At 39.2% G+C, this 19,658-nt stretch overlaps 1 protein-coding gene across 8 annotated transcripts in view; it reads left to right on the top strand.

Annotated features, from left to right (window-relative positions):
• The first annotated feature begins 14,723 nt into the window (after positions 1-14,723).
• The window catches only part of ERBIN (erbb2 interacting protein), a 140,157-nt gene continuing 135,222 nt past the window's right edge, over positions 14,724-19,658 (top strand). For 2 of the 8 annotated variants that reach the window (XM_032279424.1, XM_032279417.1), the window contains exon 1: positions 14,728-15,091. The gene's annotated coding sequence lies outside the window, so the exon portion shown is untranslated. Of the gene's footprint in view, positions 15,092-19,658 lie in introns of all 8 variants that reach the window. The other 6 variants (XM_032279407.1, XM_032279450.1, XM_032279398.1 and 3 more) reach the window with 6 other exon arrangements.

Raw genomic sequence — 19,658 nt, 5'->3', positions numbered from 1 at the left:
GCCTGGATATTAGACAGCAAAGAATTACTGCTAATTTTGTTAAGTGGGATAATGACATATTGGTTATGTCAGAAAATGTCTATATTTTTTAGATTTTCATAATAGGGTATCATATAATAACATAACACAATATCTTGGATTCAGTTTCAAATATTTCAGCAAAGAAAAAAGGGGAAACAGATGAAGAAAATGTAGCAAACATTTTTAATAAGTGCTGAATCTGGGTAATGTGGATGAGAGCTCACTGGTCTCTCTACTCTAGGATGTCTCTGAAATTTTTCAATATAAACATATTTTTTAACTAAAATTTAATATTTGTTCTAGTTTCTATTGCTGAATAACAGACGGCCCCACACGTATCTATTTAAACTGCAATATCATTTTATCTGGGTCAGAAATTTGGAAGGACTTGGCTGGGCAGTTTTGGATTTTGGTTTCTCCTGGGATGGCTAGAGCTGAACAGTTCGGAGGAGGGGAGGGTGGGGCAGCTGGGGGCTGGTCAGGCAGCTCTCCCTTTTTCTCTCTAAATTCCTGTATGTAGTCACAGGGCCTCTCCAACTGGTCTTTCCATGTGGGCTAGTTTGGCCTTTCCCATACATGGCACCCTCATGGCAGTCAGAATGCTCACTTAGCAGCTGATGTCTTCAACAGCAAGTATTCCAGTGAGCAAGGTGAAGGCTGCATTGCCTTTTATGACTTCACCTGGGAAGTCACACAATATTATTTTTTCTTCTGTACTCTGTTGGTTGAAACAGAATAAAAAAACAGCCCCTTTTCAAGGAGAGCGTTCATAGGTCTCTCAGTGAGAGTAGCGTCAAAAAATTTGTGGACAGATTTTTAAACTGCCAGCTATAGCATCCTGAAAAACCTCACAACAGTACCCAACACAAAGGGCCACAAAAGCATGGACAGTCTACATATCATAGTTACTCACAAGTAGCGACTTTTCTGATTCCCAGGCCCAGGGAACAACCAGTGCTACTTAGAATTGCATATACCTTATAGATTTATCTAAAACATCATAACTTGGTATCTTTTAAATTACTTTATGACTTACGACATGTGAAATGCTCAGCCTAGTACTGGGTCCATAATAGACACTCTGTAAATATCGACGATAGCTGACATTTGTTTGAATTCCTCAGAAGTGTTTACTGATTGAGCACACTATTAATACATAGTGGTTTGCGTGATCTCATGATTCTCTGAAAGACTTGGCAAGAGCTACAGTTTGAAAGAAGAATGGACCTCTAGAAAACTAAAATTCAATATAAAATGTTGCAGTTAGCTGATATTTAGTGATAACAGAGAGTGCGTAGGCCAGAAAAGTGCCATTTCTCTCTCTCTCTCTTTTTTTTTTCTGAGACGGGGTCTCACTCTGTCACTCAAATTGGAGTGCAGTAGTGCGATCATGACTTACTTCAACCTTGAACTCCTGGACTAAAGCAATCCTCGCACCTCAGACGACTCCAGAGTAACTGGGACTACAGGTACATGCCACCAGACCTGGCTAATTTTTAAAAAATTTTTGTAGAGATAGGATCTCTCTATGTTGACTATGCTGGTGTTGAACTCCTGGCCTCAAGCGATCCTCCTGCCTCAACCTCTACTTTTACTTTCTATCAGCTTTCTTCTTCCACAGATTGCCTTTTGAAAAACTTTCCTGAGCAACAGAAAAAAAGGAGCATCTCCCTTATGTGAAATATGAATGTATCATGCCAAAGCCTTTTTAAAGAATACTAATGATGTTTAGAATCCAATCTGTTTAAAAATATTTCTGAAGATGAAGCAAAACATACACCAGATTTTTGAATCTAGAGTATTTCTTTGGCTTATAAGAAACCTCAGATTTTCTTTTAAGTGAGAAATGTCAAAAATGACTTTAAGTTATGGTGTTAGATACAGTAATTCATTTTGTAATGTAAATTGGTGTGTAATCTCCCAAACTGACAGAAATGTTAGATAATACCTATAGCCATTCAAAGAAAGAAAATCTAATACTAGCCGGGTGCGGTGGCTCACGCCTGTAATCCCAGCACTTTGGGAGGCTGGGGTGGGTGGATCACGAGGTCAAGAGATCGAGATCATCCTGGCCAACATGGTGAAACCCTGTCTCTACTAAAAATACAAAAAAATTAGCTGGGCGTGGTGGCACGGGCCTGTAGTCCCCGCTACTTGGGAGGCTGAGGCAGGAGAACTGCTTGAACTTGGGAGGCAGAGGTTGCAGTGAGCCGAGGTCATGCCACGGCACTCCAGCCTGGCGCCTGCTGATGAAGTGAGACTATCTCAAAAAAAAAAAAAAGAAAATCCAATACTATACTAAAGTAGAAGTTCCCTTAAAATTACAAGTCACATAAACAATGGGTAATTATAAATTATGAGTGTTTATTTATTAAAATACTCATCAATTATAATTGATGCTACTATATTACCTAATAAAATTACAACATAGTGTTCCAACTCTTTGCTAATATAGATTGCAAACAATTACATAAATTTCAGTGCTTTTACTTTTCCTATTTAGCAACTTTATTTACCTCAGAATATTTGTGGAATTGTTATCTAGCTCCACATATCTTGATCTAAGAAGCTTAAGAACTCTGTGTACTCAATCAGTCAATTATGATGTATCAAAGGGCACAAAATTTCAGAGGTTCAAAGCCTGTTGACTGAATTCAATTGTGCTTTTTATATCACAGATACACACCAAAAAAATCTCAAAAATTGCAAACAGATGATTCTAGAACTATGCGAGTCTCTTCATATTCTCTGCAAAATGACTTACTTTCTAAATTATGTTCTATAAGAAAAATGGTTTTTTTGTAGATGGAATTTTCTTAAAATTAGTAATAGGCCTAAAAAAAGAGAAGTACTACATATACTTTATTACATTCTTTGCGGAATATGTTCTGGAAAAATAGAAGGCATTACAGAAATCATTTAACTGAGGAAAAAGTTCTACTCTGCACAAAACTCCCATTGATGTCAGTGGGAGTTCTGTGAATGGAACAAATGTTGAACTTGACCCTGCAATGTTAAAACTGCAATCCTCCCTGCTCTTGGCAGAGCCTGGCTTCCCACTGAAAGGCGTTGTGGTCCGTGCAGGGATTACACAGCAGGTTAATAGTCTGGTTTTTTTGCTTCTTCTGGAGCAACAGATGAAATATGTAACTTCTTTTAGGGCTACTACATACTTTTAAACACAAAAGACTTTAAATGAGGTGGGGTGAGAAAGTAAAAGGTAGAATCTGTGAATGGAACCTTCTGTTGGGAATGATTTTTAACCTATGTCCTCCACTAGCGCCTGAGAAGCATCAATGAGTCCTATTCACATGAAAGGAAAAGGGAAGAATACCAAGATCTTAGAGACCACTTAGTATATCAGTATTGAAAATCAACATTGAGTGAGCCATGTTCAGTCTGTTTTTGTTATATTCCATTACACATGTATGCAGAATGCTTACCAGCAAGATTCCAATACAAGTGTTTTTTGGTAAAATAAGATGGTATGATTATAAATGAAGTTAAGAAAAAAACACACATTTTTACCACAAGGTAAGCTACTGCAGAACCAAACTGGAGTGGCTCATTTTTCACTCAATCTCACAACAAGAGATGTGACTCAAGTTATGGATCTAGCATAATCATGTATTGCTGCTACCCAAAAATGGGTATTATGTTCTGGAACAAAGGCCTTGAAATTACCTAGTCTATATAGTTACACTCAGGCACTTGAATGACAACCTAATCAGGGTCTTATTTTTAGTTGTTGGTATTCAGTGGAAATTTTTTGTCTTCCTGTACACTTTGTAAATCCTTCATTTTCTATGACACATACATACTGCTCTTACAGAGAGAAAATAATAAAAGAAAGGGATAAGCTTTTGTTTTAAAGGAGCAGAAGAGGAAGATGAAAAAACAGGAAGTATTTCAAGTTGAAATTAAAATTTTTTGTTTTTATTTGACAGAAGATTGTGGATTATTTAAAAAAAAAAAAAAAAACAATGATTAAAAGTGAAAATGTTGGCTTGTACATGTTGTGGGAAATCTGTTGCAGGCATTAAAAGTAGTTACAGGTTTACATATAGTTTATGCTTGGCGTTTATGCTCTGGTCTCTCAGGTTGCTGGGTTCATATTCCAGCTCTGTAACTTCCTAGCTACATAGTCTTGTACAGGCAGGTTATCTATTAACCAGCATCTTAATTTATTATTCTGATAAGAATGTATTGAAGAGGAGGAGGGAATGGAAGCCTTGGGAGAAGTTTACAGAGGCCAGACTGTGTTGCTTGTATTAGCTATAGAAGCTTGGGCTCTCAGGCGTCAGATGCTTGCTTGCAGAGGTAGCTGAGGACACTTGGGAGCCATGAGCTTCACGGTCCCAGGGCACTTTCAGAGTGGCCTTCTGTTTCATTAATTCTCTACCTAGGGGGCTCCCTGGTGCTGCAGGATCCCCTTTTCGGGGGAAATCAGACTCACTCAGAAACTGAATGGCTTCTAGCAGTTTTTTTCTTTTTAACTAATTCAGAGCTTGTTATTGTTTTATTATTTTTATATTATAGATTTAAGTTTTAACTCCATATGTCTTTTAAGGTTAGTGCCATTCTTTTTTAAATATTTATATTAAATTTTTCTTATGTATACATTATATTGAAATCCATTTCATGTTTTGGCTTTTATGAACATGAAATGGATTTCAATATAATGAAATCTACCTTTTTCCTCTACTTGTTCTTTTTTGCATTTTTAACTCTCACATATCTCTCTCATTTCTTGTTTTCTACAAACATTCCAATCTTTTAAAAAGATTTTATTTAAATTCCTAGTTTTAGGTCTGTTTTAGTCTTTTATTTTTTATTTCTATTTATTTATTTTTTGAGACAGTCTTGTTCTGTTGCCTGGGCTGGAGTGTAGTGGCGCAATCTTTGCTCACTGCAATCTCCACCTCCCAGGTTCAAGCAATTCTCCTGTCTCAGCCTCCCAAGTAGCTGAGATCACAGGTGCTTGCCACCATGCCGGCCTAATTTTTGTAGTTTTTCTAGAGACAGGATTTCACCATGTTGATTAGGCTGGTCATGAACTGCTGACCTTCAGTGATCCACCTATCTCGGCCTCCCAAAGTGCTGGAATTACAGGCCTGAGCCACTGTGCATGGCCTGTTTTAGTCTTTCAAAAATTTATGTTAAGCCTAGTTTTTTCCCTTCTTCTACCTGAGCCCATACCCATATTTTTTCTTTATTACTTGTCTTTTCAATAGCTGGCAGAAAGTAAATTCAAGGAAGTGTGAAGAGTGGAGAAAGTCCATATTATAAATAGAGGCAGAAAGACTTTATTCCTCTCTCTCTCCCCGATTCCTGTAGCTATTTCTGCACTAGCCTCCTTAGATCCTTCCACAGGATTCTTTAGCCCAAACAGAACCTTAATCCATTTAGCCTGGGAGAATTTGAGCGTTAATTCCCTTTAGGGTCTTAAACCCATTACACAAATAGCACTTTTCATTTGCTAGAACAATTTGCTGCCATCTCACACTGTTCAGCCCTTATTTTAAGGAACCTATTATCTTAAAATCCATGGTTTTCAAATTATACAATTATTAGAATTTGGGCAAACTATGGCAAATATGCACTCAGAAGCCTGATGGTCTGCCTAGAGGAATATGCCCAAGGAGGGATTCACTGAGATATGCCCAGGTCTGACCCTTTTGAGATGGTGCTTCCTCAAAAAAATTCCATGAAGTTCCCTATTGACATTCATGGAGAGTGGCACCAGAAAGACTCTTGTCTAGTTTCAGGAACCATGTTTAAACCGGCTTATTTCCAACCCACGATCATCAGATTGGTTCACTTCCCTTTTTGTTCAGGTCATGGGAGCACCCTTTAATTATAGTCCAGTGGAGTTCTTTTTGCTTGAGAGAACTGAAAAACAATCACCGCCCCAAATACAATAACAGCCGAAGCTGGCTAGAGTTTCATTATCCTGGTTTTCAAATGGGGTTATTCCTTACCCAGGTTTTTAAAGCTGCTACATGTTTTCAAATGTTGACTGGCTCTTTATATATCTTTTTTTGTAAGCTTTTTAAATGTCTTTTGTCAATAGTTTAATTGGATTGTCCAGTTGGAGTTTGTAAATAGTTCAACTGGATTGTTATTTTCTTCTGGACTTATAAGAGCTCTTTGTATATGTGGATATTAAATTGTTTATTTGTTTATAATCATTTAACTTTGTTTGGTGTCTTTTGCCAACAGGAATTTTAAACATTTAAGTAGTTCTGTCAAACTTTTGTTTGGTGGCTTCTGGGTTGATCCGTGTTTGAATTGCTATGTGGTAGCAATGTGGCATCGTTGAACATATACTGAGGTAAGAGAGAACTGAGTTCTAATTATGGTTTTGCTAGTAACCAGTAGAGTGACTTTGGGTAAGTCTTCAAACCTGTGTTCGCTCAGCTATAAAATGTAGTTGAAGCAGAAACAAAATGACCTCTGAGGTTCCTTCCTCCTTATTTATCTACTACTGAACATTCTCAGATTCCAGAATTTTAAAAGCTTATTTTAAGTAGGCCAATCATTCTCCCTGAAAAAAACACTTCTTATTTACCTAGTGACATTTTCATATTGCAAAATCTAGCTTGTGTCAGAATTATCAAAATTTCAGAATTTTTGGTATTTGGATGAATAATACATTTTTATATAAGATTTGATGAGTTTATGCTTGTTTTCTCTTATGGGTTATAGCACAGACTTTACAGAGAATAGATATTACATTTAATATGTAATCTAAAATTTGTGTATTATGGAACTACTAAGTCAATGGGCATTTAATATGGCTTATTTTGTCGATAATGAATTGTACTCCTTCTGATACAAAAAAAAAAAAGGGATAGCTTTTATTTGTGTAGTGTTGACAGTGTGCTTTCACGTTCATCATCTTGTTTGGTGTCTACAATAACCCTGTGAGATAGATTAGATAGGACTTATTCTATTTTATAAATCATGAAGCATTAAACAAAGAGATTAAATGATTTATCCAGTCACTAGCTAGTTAATGCTAATGTCAGTGCCCATACTTTACTTAAAGATGATAATACTGATGAGAAAGAATTTATTGGTTAGGTGTCATTACTACTAAGACAAAGTAGAAATATCAGTTATCTACAAGATAGGGTGGTCAGATATAGGTATACAAAATAAAATATCAAGAATAAAAAGTATTTCTATTAGTAGCTTGGTATGCCACATACCAGGAAATATGAAAGATATACTATATACAGTTTTGTGTAAGAAAAAAAAAAAAAGCCTCAGAAGGAATTTCAAGAAGTAGAACGAACCATCCATCTTAGAGAGAAACTAGAAGAACAAGAGAATTGAAAATAAATTAGAATTGAAAAACCATCCATCTTAGAGAACCACCCATCTGAGACTAAAACTAGGACAAGAGACTTGAAAGTAACTAAAAACTAAGGAAACTAGAGCCAGGCATGGTGGCTCACACTGCAATCCCAGCACTTTGGTAAGCTGAGGTGGGAGAACCACTTGAGCTCAGGAGTTTGATACTACAGTGAGCTATGATCATGACACAACACTCTAGGCTGGGAAAAAAAAGCTAAGAAAACTAAAATAATAGATCTGAAGCTAGAGAAAAACAGAAGAGAGAGGAAATATTTAAAATATAATTTAGGTTATATAATTTCCTTCAGCATTTTTGATGGAAATTGACAGCATTTATAGTCACTTCCCAGAAAATAAATTTCATCCCAAGGGAATAAAGTATGTGTGCCAAAGTATATTCAGAATTATTTTATAAAATTTGATGAAAAAAATATCATTTTCCAAATACCGATTAAATCAGACATAGGTGAGATTTGTCTAGTAGTCTGCTTATGATACAGTAGTTTTTGAAAATACAGAGAGAATTTACTCTGGCTTTAAAATAGGAATAATGTGATGCTTAACTAATAAAGTTTTTATGTAACATAGTTGGCATTTTTGAACAGGGCATTTAGCGTCTTAACTACACCTGGAATTATGTTTAGTAACCATTTATTGGCTATTTTCATGATATTTTTGATGCTAAACGGTTTTCTAAAATAAAATACTACAGAAAAATTTAAATTTATTAAGTATAGGAATAAGTGAGGAAAAGAGCAATTTCATTAACCAAAGAAAGAAAATATTAACTGAAAACCTGCATTGAAGGGCAATAAGCAGCCTAACAGAAGCCTAAGTAGAAGTCTAAATAAATGCCTTTTTTTTAATTTAATACTGCTCTGATTTGGAAAGAGGTAGGCATATTGTAATATGATAGAAATAGATTATGATTCATAACAGGGAGTATTGGAGAGGAGAAGTAAATCAGAAGAAGGAAACAAGGTTGAAAATTATTAGTTTGATCATTTGCCACAGTTGATCCAGGAAAGTCCTGGTTTTACATTTGTTGTCCTTTGTAATTATCATTTATTGTTTTGAGACAGGCTCTTACTCTGTCATCCAGTCTAGAGTATAGTGGCATGATCTCAGCTCACTGCAACCTCTGCCTTCTGGGCTCAAGTGATCCTCTCACCTCAGCCTCCCAAGTAGCTGAGACTACATGCAGCTACCATATAACCAGCTAATTTTGTATTTTTTATAGATATGAGGTTTCACGATGTTGCCCAGGCTGGTCTCAAACTCCTGGGTTCAAGCAATCTGCCCACCTTGGCCTCCAAAAGAGCTGGGATTACAGGCAGGAGCCACTGAGCCCTGCCCCTGTGTAATTATTAATAATGTCTTCATTCACTCTCTAAGTGTCCTAGTTTAGATGATAGACTATATGGTCACCTTAGAAATAATGGAAGCATAGTACATATTATTGGTGCCTTTAAAAGTACACTGCTAGGCCAGTATTGGCCGAGTAGTATATTAGTCCCAGTAACTCAGGAAGTTGAGGTGGGACGATCGCTGGAGCCCAGGAGTTCTAGGCCACAGTGTGCTATGATTGTGCCTGTGAAGCACCACTGTAGTTTAGCTTGGGGCAACATAGTGAGACCCTTGTCTCTAAAAAAAGAGTGCACTACTAGTAATAGCTAATACTTTTGAGTCTGCCAAGCATGGTGATACTGCGTTAAGTACTTCATGAGCATTGTCCTATAACTCCTAATAATCGGTAAGGCCATATTACAATCCCCTTTCTAGAGAAGAGGAAGCTCAAGTTTATGTTTATAGATGTTCAGGAACTTGCCCAAGGTCACTCAAGTAGCCAAGTTTCTAATTCAAGCAGTCTTGTTTCAGAAGCCACACAAATAATCACAATGCATTATTTATTTCTCTCCCCATATTTAAAAAATTCATAAGACATCTGAAAGAAATTCAACTTTGATCGTTTACAGAATATATATCATAGAAAAAAAGATTATTAAGCATTTACTAGAGGAAAAAACCACGAAAAGTTTTCCAAAAGCTTTTCACAAATAGAGGCAGACTTTCCATGCTATTCATAAAATATTACAGAAAATATGCTTGAAATGTCAAAACATGTTATGGGAGAGGTGATTCCATTCTTAAAGAATTACAGAATCCCTAATATTGGTTCTTGCATGTACTGCCTCTTTTGAGCCAAAGAACTTCTTTCCTGCAGACTTGACACCCTAACCTCCTGGCCTCTCTATCAAGGGACTAAGATGGAAGTGAAAATAGGGAAGTCAAGTTTCTATTAAAAGTACATGTTACAGTGCATTTTGGCTTAACTGATTCAATGCTTCTAGACTTCATTTGAATCTAACCCTATTCTAGCCTGAAGATGAACTTTTCCCAAACACTTCTCTACTAAAAACTGGTTTTAGGTAATCAGTTCTTTACTAGGGGTCTGGTAAAGGAGAAAAGAAGAATTATCATCCCAAACTTGTCCTTGACCTTTATTTTGTCTCCTCAGTGCTCCTGTGCAGGTGCTTGGCCAGTATGGGGAAGTGACAGGGATACCCTTTTTGTAACAGTGGATAGGCTCCTCTCTTAGAGCGCTTCCCCCTGCTGTATACATTCTCTGGAATGGTTAAGGCCTTAAGGCTTTCCTTCTGATAAAATGGCTTATCTCTGGCAGACAGTAATTCCCTTCCTGAGCCCAGCCACTGGGAAGGGGAATCCCCAAGAAAAGATTTTCTGCCCTTCACAGAGAATCATTCAGAGAATCACAACAGAGAACTTGAAGCTATACTATCAATAAACATTAGTTAACTTACCATCTAAGGTGGTCTTGGAATTCAGTTCATTGTTGCAGAATCACAGGCAGCCTTGTTTAAGGTGGGGTTTTAGATCTCCTTTTAATCACAACTGAAAAGTTAAGTTCATCTTAGTGTAACATCCTGCGGGAGGATTTTCAAAGGAAATGAATCTGTAAAGCATGGAATGAAAGTACCTTGTAGAATGACTGAAGATTTGGCTGTGTCTGTGTGTGCTGCCCATATGAAACAAAACTAAATACTCAGTGATTAATAACAAAGATGAATCGTTTGTGGTTGCTGAATACTCTGATCATATACCTGCCATTTCACCCTTCTGTATGAGCACAGATGCAGAATTCCAGAAAAAATACTTTATAGATTATTAAATACATATTTGACAAAATAGATAACTACATTTGATCTTTGAACAACACAGGGTTGAACTGCATGGGTCAATGCAAAATGTTTTCAATAAATACATTGAACTTTTTTTGAAGATTTGCAACAATTTGAAAAAACTTGCAAACTGTGTAGCCTAGAAACACTGAAAAATTTTTAAAAGTTACGTCTGTCATGAATGCATAAAATATGTGTAGACACTAGTCTATTTTTATCATTTACTACCATAAAATATAAACAGACCTATCATAAAAAGTTAAAATTTATCAAAATGTACGCACACACTTGCAGCCCAAACATGGCGCCATTTGTAGTGGACAGAAATGTAAACAAACGTAAAGATACAGTATTAAATCGTAACTGCATAAAACTGTCATACACATTGTACTGCTTTAATAATTTTATAGCCACCTCTGGTGCTATTGCAGTGAGCCTAAGTGTTGCCAGTATCCGCTTTAAGCTGTGTAATGCTAATCATCTCTGAGTGAGCAGATAATCTCTCCAGTAAATTGTGTATTACAGTAAAAAGTTATCTTTCATGGTTCTCACATATTTTCCATTGTGTTTAGTGCAATAGTGCAAAACTTTAATAACATTATGGCACCCATAGGAAGTGTCACTGTTAATACTGGAAGTGTTCCCATGAGGCAAAGTCACAACATTACAAGAAAAAGTTGAATTCCTTGATACATACCATAGACTGAGGTCTGTAGCTGAGATTGCCTGCTATTCCAGACAGACAATTCATCTTGTGAACAGACAATGTAAACTTATGGTATTGATATAGTACAGTACTGTGGTTTCTCTTATGATGCTCTTAATAACATTTCTTTCTCTACTTATTGTAAAAAGACAGTACATATTATATATAAGATACAAGAAATGTATTAATCAACTGTTTATGTTATTGGTTAGGCTTCTGCTCAGTAGTAGGCTTATTAGTTGTTCAGTTTTGGGAAAGTAAAATGTTACATGCTCAAGTGATTGGTTGGTGCCTCTAAATTCCATATTATTCAAGAGTCAAATGTATTGACAAATGTATCCTGGATTCCATCCTCTTTTTTTTTTTTTCTTTGTAGAGGCAAGACCACGTTGTTCAGGCTGATCTTGAAACTCTGGGCTCAAGCAATCCTCCCACCTCAGCCTCCAAAGTGCTGGGGTTACAGGTGTGAGTCACTGCAAATGGCCAGATTCCATCCTCTTAAGGCCAATGTATTAGGGGGCTCATTCTTACAATATGAGTAAGCAGGACTTATTTAACCATCAAAAGGGTGCTTTTATGGCCTATAATCTTTTACTCTCTATATATTACTCCAAGGAATGAGACTACATTTTTTTGTCCTATTAACTCAGCCTCAGCATATGTTATCTCTATTTTTCCCTTCCAGCAAAAGCTGCTTTAGGGAAACAATCTGATGAATTAGGTATAAATGACTAATAAGGCTTAAAATATTACTTTTCCCAGGATTATGGTTTTGTGCCAGAGAAAAAAAACTAAAGGGATAAAATTCTAATGGCAGAATTTCAGGTGAGTTGGAGAAAAGGTTTTTGGTTATAGGGACTTTTCTAGCCTGGATGGTAGTCTGCCAGATTGGTCCTGAGTATGAGTTTAAATTTTAAAAAGGCTAGGACCAGGGCAGGTCTTAGCCTAAAGCAGTGGCCTAATCACTTTAGGTTTGGGGGGCGGGGGTAGGTTTACTCGAATCTATGGCATCACATTTAAAGAAGTCTTGAATCAACCTGAGATTAGAGGCAACTCTGGAATCACAGAATGCAGCTGGTTTTCCACTGGTATGGGAGTTAGTCCATCCTGGGATGCTTTAGGAGAATGACGCTTTCATTTCAAAGCAGTGCCACTGAGTTCTAATCAGACCCAAGCCGGTTTTTGAAACGGAGAAAGAAATCTTCCTAGCGATGATTACAAATAGCTTGTACTTTAGCTTTGTATGCAATGGTTAAGATTCATTTTCACATAAAATAGATATGCAGCTTGGTATTACTGGTATAGCTGCCTGCCATTTCCTAGCTTCCAGCTAATACTCTTACCTCTAATCCAGCACTGAATCTATCTGAACACTTCAGTACTACTTCAACTTCTGCTCTGTGCTAAAGAAATAGTACCTGAATTAATTCTAGCAGTTCTGCAAGTAGTTAAAAATGCTCCCAACCTGAATAAAATAACTTGAATATCTTTGGCATTATTTCAAGTGTTTGCCTCTAATGTACAACTCATTTTAGTAAATAATTACTTAGTGGAATTTATAAAATTTCCTTTGCAAGCCAAAAAAAAAAAAAAAAAAAAAAAACTCTGTAAGGCATATAGCTCTTTATTCAAAAAATCGTCTGTAGGTGATATACCTCTTTATTCAAACTTGGTAATAAATAATTATCTCTGGAATACAGACAGAACCGAACCAGGGACTTCAGGGACTCAGAGGCTAATTATCATCACTATTAAGTACAGCAGAGAATGGGGGTGGCGGATGGTTTGCTCTGCATTACGCTCCTTCTCTGGGTAAAACAAGGCCGTCTTTTCTGTGAACATATTTAAAGCAAGAACTGCAAAAACTGTGCAATGTTATGGTTGAGGCTTTCTATTTGCCATATGTGTTGACAGAATGCTTAAGAGTCTCTCTCCGCAATAAACGCAGACCCTGCCAGGCTGAAATATTAGGGCCGGAGCAATTCAACCACTGCACCACCACCGAACCGCTGGGGTTGGAAGCCCGCGTTGCATCGGAGCGTACCCAATGTTTCCTCTAACAAAGGCATGATCTTGAGGCCATTTCGCGGGCCATTTTACCCCTCCCAGAGCCAGCTTTGTCTCCCCGCCGGTGTGAGGCTGAGACTTGGAGGCTGAGCTGCGCGGCTGGGGAACAAGCTCCAAGGGCGGGCGTGGGAAGCTGCGCAGCGCTGCCGCTGTGGTTTCCTGCGACCTGAGCGTGCCATTAGAGGAAGTTGGAGCGCTGCAGCTGCAAGAGATACCTGCTGCCTTCAAATAGGGGCTGGACTCCAGAAACCCCTGTGCACCGATTACTGTCGTACAAAGAAACTCAGTCGGCCGGGGCGGGGGAGGCCTGGGGGCTATCTGTCTCCCTGGCTGGGCGTGCGGCCGCGAGCAGACAGCAGGGTCGGCGTCGCCAGCGTTCTCCACCTTGGGGGGCTTCCGAGTAGGGGCGTGCGGGGTCGAGGAGCCGGCGGCGACCGGCAAAGAAGGCCTAGGGGACCTGGGCCGGAGCGGGCCTCCCGCAGAGCCTCGCACGCGAACCTGCGGCCGCCGGCGGCCCCTCCCCCCGGCCCCCGGCCCCCGGCCCCAGGCCCACCGCCCCCAGCCGCCGAAGTCGGGTCGCGCCGCCCCCGCGCGCTGACTGGCCCGCGCCAGCCTCCAGCCAGGCTGTTGGCGGTTGGGGCGAAGCCGGCGGGAGGGCGCCCCGCCCCCGCCGCGGATTCGCGGCGCGCAGCCTCTTTCCCCCCTCACGGTCGGGGCGGTGGCGCTGTAGCCGCTGCGGCCTGTGAGGCAGTAACTCCCCTCCGCCCCTGCCCCATTCCTCCTCCTTTCTCTCCGCTCCCTCCCACCTCCCTCCCCTCGCAGTCTCTCGCTCGAGTGAATGTGGCGCGGCGGCGCGGGACGCAGCCTCGGCCCCTGCCGCGGCCCCGCGAGCTCGTGAAGAGACGAAGCTGCCCCCTGCTCCCGCCCCCTGCGCGTTTCGGGGAGCCACCACTGCTGGGGAAGGAGAACAAGGAGGGCAGCGGAGGGACGGCGGCGGGAAAACGGGAGAGGGAGGAGAAGAGGGTTCGAGGACTAGCGGGGAAGGCAGGGAGGGACGGACGGAAGGACGGACGGCCCGACGAGGGGGCCGCCATTGAGCCTGCCAGGCTCTTCGGCTCAGGCTCCGGGTGGCGGCGGCAGAGGCGGCGCGGACGAAGGGCGCGGCAAGCACTGTCGAGACAATAACCCTGCCGCCCGGCTCTGGGGGCGGCGGAGAGGAAGCGGTGGCGGCCTAGCGCTGCGGAGGGTCGCCGAGCGCCTGGGCAGTGTCCTCGCCCCCGCCGGCCGGGTGCCGCCGCCGTCCGGTGTGGGGGGCGCGCCAGTTGCCCGGAGCCCTAGGCTCCCGGCGGCCGTCCCCTCCCCTCCCCCTCTCCGGTGCGCGCGGAGCTGGTTTTCCGGGTTCCCCTGGACGGAGCTGGATCTTGCTTCTCGCCAAGGCAGGAAGTGAGTTTCGCACTGCAATTCCGGGCGGTGTCACGAGTGAAAAGTTTTTTTTTTTTTTTCGGCGGAGATCCTAGTTGGGGCTGGGAAACTCCTGCAAAACTCGAGACCAGGAAGCCAGCCCGCACCCCAACCCCCACCAAAGCCACCTACTCTTCTTCTGCGGGAAGCCAGTCCACATCCGCTCTCAGCGGAGAGAGAAATTCAGCTGGATCCAAAGTGACTAATGAAGGAAAGGAAATCATGTCAAGCGAAGCCTTGAAAAAGCTGCCCTGAGACGCTGTCCCACCGAAAGGTAATTTTCACGAAAAGTGTCTCTGAGTCACAAAGTTCATGGGACTTAGTGACTCGGAAAAGAGATGAACTTTATACTGTTTTTCACTTTTCTCCAAGTTGCCCTAAATCCTCCTTTTCTCGTATAGAAGCGGATAATAATTGAGGGGCCAATCGGTCGAACTGCAGCCCCTCCCCCCACCCCCCATCTGGACTTCGGATTTTTTTGGAAAAGGTTCTAAGAATGCAGTGGGACGAATAGTTTTCAGCAATCCGAAGAACGAATGTCTTTGTTCAGTACAGGGGCCAGAAGTTTTGGCTTTCTGGAACGTATAGAGTGTATGTTAAGTTGCTCAGTCTGGCACCTTCTGTTTGGGAAGAAAGTTTGGTCGCTGCTGCGAGTGATTTGCTGTTATTGAGATGGCTGCCGCGTTTGTTTATACTTCTACCGATTATATTGGCGCTTGCGTTAATCGAATATAGAAGTTTTTATTTTTTTTCCCAAGCCTGATCAGTATATTTCGTTGGATTTTAGAAACAAACAAAAAAAAAATCTTGCCTTTCTTAGTTGTTTTACAGAGTGAGTAATATATTTCTTTAGTTGTATAGTAATGTTTTTTTTTCAGACGTTTAGCGCCACATAACTTGTTTAATTAATTGAAAGCAAGTATCGACTAGACTTTTCTTGTAACTGATCCATTAGGAAAAAAGGAATGAGGACTAAGTATAAAGAGAGAAGTATACTTAAACAACAATAACAGCAACAACCTGTAAGACGTTTGATTTCTTAGGATTTCTGTACAGTTCAGAACAGACTGGGAAGGGAAGTATAAAACGCTTAAACCGATTTTCAAGGGAATCGCAGTGATTGTGATAAAAAGCTGTGCTTTTTGAGTAGTACGGTATTTACATTTTTGTGTTGGCCCCAATGTGTTTGGTCGGTTCCACCTAAATAGTGATAGGTTCTGCCTAAATCTGTGGGGGCAGATTTCATGAAGCATGGCAGACATTCCACCAGTCAGAGCTATGAGCACTTCTGAACCAATGTGTCGTCTTCATAGATCAAACTAGTTTTGATAGCAGCAAACCCAAACTTTTTTTCAATGGTGGTGTAGTCTTTTTCTGTTTAGTTTTTTTTCCCCAGTACTTTTGTGGTGCAGGGAGGTGAAATACAATACTGTACTTTTGAATATATATGAAATAAACTTGGTATCCTGGTGGTAGGTATATCCTGAATATATATTGATGTTTAGATTGCCTTTGCTATTTCACGTAATGACCGGAAGCTGGAGGACAGAGTTGATTTTCCTTAGTTCAAAGAGGAAAAATTAGGTTTTAAAGATCAGGATAAAATTATTTCACAATTTGTTCTTTGCTACTTCAGCTTTATTAAGTACATCTCCAAAAGCAGTCTTCTATTTATTACTGTAGTTTACTTTTTTCCCCCCAGGGCATGGTCTTAGGAGATTTTTTTTTTTCTTTGTTGGTAAGATTTGTGAACCATCAAGTAATTCCTGTTAAGTGAAAATAGCTTTATCAAAGAATTTAAAGTGCATAACTGATCTACTTTATGATTTTGGAACACATCATTAGGCTGCAAAAGAGGTTATTCCTGGGCATCTGAAAGAGCTCAACAAAATAAGTGACATTGAACTTCAGTTTCCTTATATGGCTTATACTTGGCTTCAAAGCAGCAAAACCTTAATAGACCAAGTCCTTTACAGAGAATTATCGCTTTATGAAGATGGTTGTTTATTAGCAAATTTAGTATAAAAAATGTATTGCAGCACTTGAAAATGACTATTCGAACCTCTATTTTTAGATTTAGTTCTTGATTTTTTTTCCAGGAGAAGAGTAGTATGTTTCAGTGCAGGCAACACATTTTATAAAGTAAGGTGTTTACATTTGTGTTTCTTTTTTTCTTCTCAGTAAGGCATAAATTACTTCGTAGTTTACTTGGAATTCTGTTAATCACTGAATTAACTTAAATTTTAGTTTTTATACTATTGTCAAACTATAAAGATTTTTGAAGTCTTGTTTAAACCGTGACAGGTTTGAAAAGAGGTTAAAAGAACACAGTCAGTTAAAATATTTTTAAATGGCTTCATAATTTGGATATTTTTAGTATTGTGTGGATTTTCTTAGATTAAATTGGGAAATAGTACTTCCAAAGTGTATATTGCACAAAATGGATGCTTAAAGGCTGTATTTATTCAAGGTAATTATGAATTTTCAGGACTTCAGCTGATTCAAGTAGTACTAAGGTATGAAGTCTCCTTGCTGTTTGAGATCAAACTATTGTAAACTTTATGTATAAAAATCTTACAGTGGTACAAACATGGAATACAAATTTTTATTGTGTGCTGTTTGTTTAATGAAGTGGTAGCTAGAGATACAATTTAACATATATCATTGGTAAATCACTAAAATAGATTGTTTTAGACATTGTTGGTGTTGAACTATTAGTAGTAAATAATACTTTCTAATAAATACACTTAAAAGTTTCAGAAAATAGGTGTATATTTCAAAATTACTTATTTGAAATAACTGCTTATAGATAATATGATTTAGACTTTAAGCTGCTTTTGTTTTGGGAATAGATTATGGCAGTATTTACAGAGTATTTTGGGTTATGCAGAATTTTTGTGATGTTGGGTAGCAATTTTTTTTTTCCCCGTAATTGCTGCTTATCCAGATTCTCTTTAAATACCTTACTTGGCTGCCTGCATTTTGACTCTTTGCTTTGCTTATTCATTTCTCTTATCTGTTACATGCTTGCTTGAGTTTTCTTTTTCTGGGAATACATTTCTATTCTAAACCTCTAAAGATGTCTTTGTCTTTTCTTTTCCTTTTCTTTTCTTTCTTTTTTTTTTTTTTGAGATGGAGTCTTGCTCTGTTGCCCAGGCTGGAGTACAGTGGCCGTGATCTTGACTCACCACAGCCTCCGCCTCCTGGGTCCCAGCGATTCTCCTGCTTCAGCTTCCCAAATAGTTGGGATTACAGGCGCATGCCACTGTGCCTGGCTAATTTTTGTAAATATTTAGTAGAGAGAGATTTTGCCTTGTTGGCCAGGCTGGTCTTGAACTCCTGACCTCAGGTAATCAGCCAGCCTTGGCCTCCCAAAGTGCTGAGATTGCAGGCATGAGCCACTGCGCTCTTTTTTCTTTTCTGACAGCGTATATTTTACCTATGTTTAGCTGTTTGCAGTGTATTGATTATTCAGTTTTTGAATGTACACTATTTGCTGCTGTAGAATATGTGTACATGAATTATGCTCTATAATATCTGCTTTTGAGTTTTGAAAGGAAATAAGTTCAGCATTTTTGCTTTTTGCTTTTGTTTATTCCTCTACATTGTTATTTTTCTTTTTGGGTACCCAGCTTGCTAATTTTTTTTTTTTTAAGTTGGAGTCTCTCTCTCTCTTGCTCAGGCTGGAGTGGAGTGGCACGATCTCAGCTCATTGCAACCTCCGCCTCCTGGGTTCAAGCCCTCTGAGTAGCTGGGATTATAGGCCTGTGCCACCAAACCTGGCTAATTTTTGTATTTTTAGTAGAGATGGGGGTTTCACCTTGTTGGCCGGCCTGTGCTTGAACTCCTGACCTCAGGTGATCTGCCTGCGTCGGCTTTTCAAAGTGCTGGGATTATAGGTGGGAGCCACCATGCCCTGCCTGCTGCTAACTCTTGAACCATGCTACTCCTGTTTTTCAGATTTACCATTTAGTGTCTCTTCTTAGGTTTCCTAATTGTAAAATAGAAATAAAGCTGCTATTCAGCTTTTTCTTCTGATTCCTTTGCTCTCTATTTTTATAGTTTCATTGACCTAGCCTATTTTCTCTGCATTTAGCTGGTTCTTAATTATATTTTGCCATTTTTCTCTTTTCCAAACTCTGTTAGTCTGTGTTTATCACCTCAAAAAACTGTTTAAAACATGCAGTAGAAAAAAATTTATCTGATTTTATTTTATCAGCTCATTTAATTCTGAATTTTCACTTTGCATTTCAACTCAGTGTACATGCCAGTATTTTAATAAATTCATCAGTATATTGTTTTGTTTTATACTTTGTTTCTTTAGTGTTCTCAAAATTAACTATTAAGATAATACCAAGCTGTTATTTATTCTTTTGTATTAAGACTTTGTAACCCCCTCTGCCTTCTTGTTTTTATACTCTTGGCCTCTTAGAACATGCAGACTTATTTCTCTGTTCCTTCTTCTCTGTATCTTTCTCTTCTGTCCTACCTTCCAATTTAGATGTCTTCTCTGTCACAGAATCCCTAAAATTTTGAAATTATCTTCCTTTGAGTTCATCTATCACTCTATTTTTGTCATTTCAAATTTTGTTCTACACACCATCGAATGAAGACCTTGCCAGGTTTTAAGTAATAGTATGGAAAACAATAGAAAAGAAGAATATCTAAAAATTTACTTAATAAGACTTTACTTATTGAAGATTACCTATTATAGCTTTAAAAGCATATAGAATGTAGTACAAAAACGAGAAAATAAAAAATGACATCTTAATCAAAACGGGTATAACAATCTGGGGACCTCACTTTTAGGGCTAATATTCAGAGCCCCTTATGTGCATAAT

The sequence above is a fragment of the Sapajus apella genome, unplaced genomic scaffold (assembly GCF_009761245.1).
Source record: "Sapajus apella isolate SASKATOON/1434 unplaced genomic scaffold, GSC_monkey_1.0 scaffold1, whole genome shotgun sequence".
Taxonomy (NCBI): Eukaryota; Metazoa; Chordata; class Mammalia; order Primates; family Cebidae; genus Sapajus; species Sapajus apella.
Note: the sequence above shows the minus strand (reverse complement) of the source record. Positions and strands in the feature narration are given on the sequence as shown.